Source organism: Schistocerca americana, chromosome X (genome assembly GCF_021461395.2).
Source record: "Schistocerca americana isolate TAMUIC-IGC-003095 chromosome X, iqSchAmer2.1, whole genome shotgun sequence".
NCBI classification, from domain to species: Eukaryota; Metazoa; Arthropoda; class Insecta; order Orthoptera; family Acrididae; genus Schistocerca; species Schistocerca americana.
The window spans coordinates 945,719,403-945,722,282 of record NC_060130.1 but is presented as its reverse complement, the minus strand read 5'-3'; positions in this window follow the sequence as shown (position 1 = coordinate 945,722,282).

Genomic DNA, 2,880 nt, shown 5'->3' with positions numbered 1-2,880 from the left:
CAGTCAGCACACACATCTTTGATATCGCAGTGCAGTCGCCATGACGTCCGCACTCCAACTGAATTAGTTCAAATCCTCGCCACACCCCGGCCAGCGCGCGGAGACACTGCCGACACTTTGTCGCGTGAGGCGGCCGCCCGCGCTGGACTGCCGGTACGATGGGGGGCGAGCCCTCCCACGTCGTAAACATGTTTCGCTGGACACGCTGGAACTTGCCGAGTTTGACGTCACAGTGGCCCCTTATCCGCTCACCACATGTCTTCGTCGCCTCCGTACGTTTCCCGCCAAAATTGTTTCCCTCGGAGTTGAATCACACAACTGTCGGCCATTCCCAGCCACACTTTTGGCGCCAAAGTTGTGCCCTGGGCACGTTCAAACCTATCGATGCCGACCGCTCACCGTCCACCATGTGTCCTTGTGTGAGCGAGAACGCAGGCTACACTTTTGGCGGCAGAGTTTGCTCTACACTGGAATCCGCCATGACTATATAACAGCACGTTTGATCCGCACTAGAACGCTCGCTAATTCACTCTCTCGCGTGCGCGTAATAACTGTACAATCGCTGCGCCGCAGCCCCGCTTACGTCACACACCTCCATACATGCGACAGACCTAGTCTTCTGTAAATACCTAAGTACTTAATTCCATTCCGTTTTTAATCATATTAAATAATTCAATTTACAATTTCATATACGTATGCAAAGGTAATGAACTACCTAATTTCAACTACTTTTCGAGGACCAGACAGCCACCTCTTCCTAGGAACCACCGCCGAGTTTGCATTCTGGCAGTAAAGAAAGATCACTTCTGCTTTCTCTACCAACCTAACAAAATTGTTGTAAATAAAGGGCACTTGTACTAACCTCAGCAACCCGACCGCCACGTCCTCCTAGGAACCAGCGCCAAGTTTGAAATCCGCCATTAAAAAATGCTCACTGCTGCTTCCGCCCAGAAAAACAGAGCAAGCGCTCTCTGAATGTGGAGGTGACTGCATACGCCTTGGTTACATTTAGAGGCAATTCTAGAACACAGAACGATAACTTATGTCGCGGTCGCATGGGTGGATCTGACATAAAATCGAAAGAAATGCGAAACTGATTAGCGCATAGATATAAACTAACCTAATATACATCGAAATGCGGTGAAAATGAGAACGTACTTGTTTATCTTCTAGTTCGCAGGGGGAATTTGTGCATGGTTCAACTATGCTGCAACAAGAGGAAAACGATGACATCGAAGCGAGCGGAATAAGGAAGGCAGTCAATTTTTTCTCGTTGAGTTCGTATTATAGTGTATGTCTACTGAGGTAGCAGTGATACACGCGAGTTGAATACTGTATTTGATGCTTTTCAGGAGGACCGAGAATCATTCACCTTTAAACTTACTCACATCTGTGTTAAATGATACCAGAGGGTGTACGGGATGATCGATTGAGACAGAGCTGCAACTAGGTACGATTCAAACGTTGACTGATTTATTCTAGAGAAGGACAAATTGGTGAAGGTAGATTTTTTTCCCAGTATTCTATTTGGATGCTTTAGTCACGTGATATAGCCAGCGTTCTAGTCGTATGCGGCTACGTGTTCGGTATGTGGTTTAAACCACTTGCGATCGTTAACGGTGCACCCATCGGTCATCAGAGGACTTCCATCTCATGTGTGATGAAAGTTGACACATTCCTCTAAAACACACTTTGATTTACGCGATCCGCACCCTCTCGCATGCTTGATGTAAAATCGAGACTTCAGCGTCATAACTAAGTTAGCTGTGGATATTTGTGAGGGGCTGTAATCATTGTGTACACACTTACCCGACAGACGGGTGTTTACAGAGTTGGTGACGAGCTGACTTGTAATTTTCACATGTTGAACGCTGCTGTTATGCGTATCTGTTTGCTTGTAGCATGTACCGGCTGCTAATAACTATCAGTTTTATATAGACCTTATGGAGTGATAGTATTATTTCCGACTCGTGATCTGATGTGATCATTGGGCAGTAGACGTGTCCGCAGGGCTATATTGGGCTCGTATCATAGAAAGGAAAAGTTTTACGATTGGGGTAGAGATAGCTCAGCGTAGGGTGACTGGGGAGAAAGATGCATGTCTAACAGGACGGAAAAGTAAGCGGTCTAAGATTATTGCCCGTTTTTAAGTGCTGAACGTTCTAGTCTTAGGAGTGTGTGTGTGTTCATGCTCTCTCTTGATGCACCGATCATAGACTCTAGAACAATACTTTTCACATGATAGATTGGATGATTTACTTAAATATGTATCGAACTACGTTGTGTATAAATGTCACTCCATTCTCGTTCTTCTTAACTGTATGCTACTAAATTAGGGCACTTTGAGATCTGTTACTATAGATCAATATGGTATGCTAAGCTCCAAGACTTGGTTACATTTAGAGAAATGTGGTGCACTTGGAGGGCTTAGGACTTGGAAAGCTCTATTCAGTCAAGAGACGTGGAGTGTAGCTGTATTCGTCTGCTCGGTTGCGGAATAATTGGGTAGCGATGTTGCGGGGTAGGTTGGTCAATGCCGAGGTGAGGATGATCTTTTAACGTAAGAGGACTAGATAGCTCTGTGACTGACATACACAGAGAGATTGATCGAATACTATGCGCGAGATCTTAGAAATATGTATAGCGTTGTCTGGTATAATTTGATCGTCTTTATGTGTTCGAGAATTAAGTGTAAATGGACGTGCTGAGCGGTCATCTACGAATGTTCCCAATGATACTTGCAAAGTAGAGGATGTATGGTTTAGCTATGATAATGAAATTAAGAAAACAAGCTGTCACATGATTGGCCAGTGTTGGACTTATGGTAAAATTTTTTGTGATATCAGCTGTGATGGATAATATTACAGTAGATCGATGGTG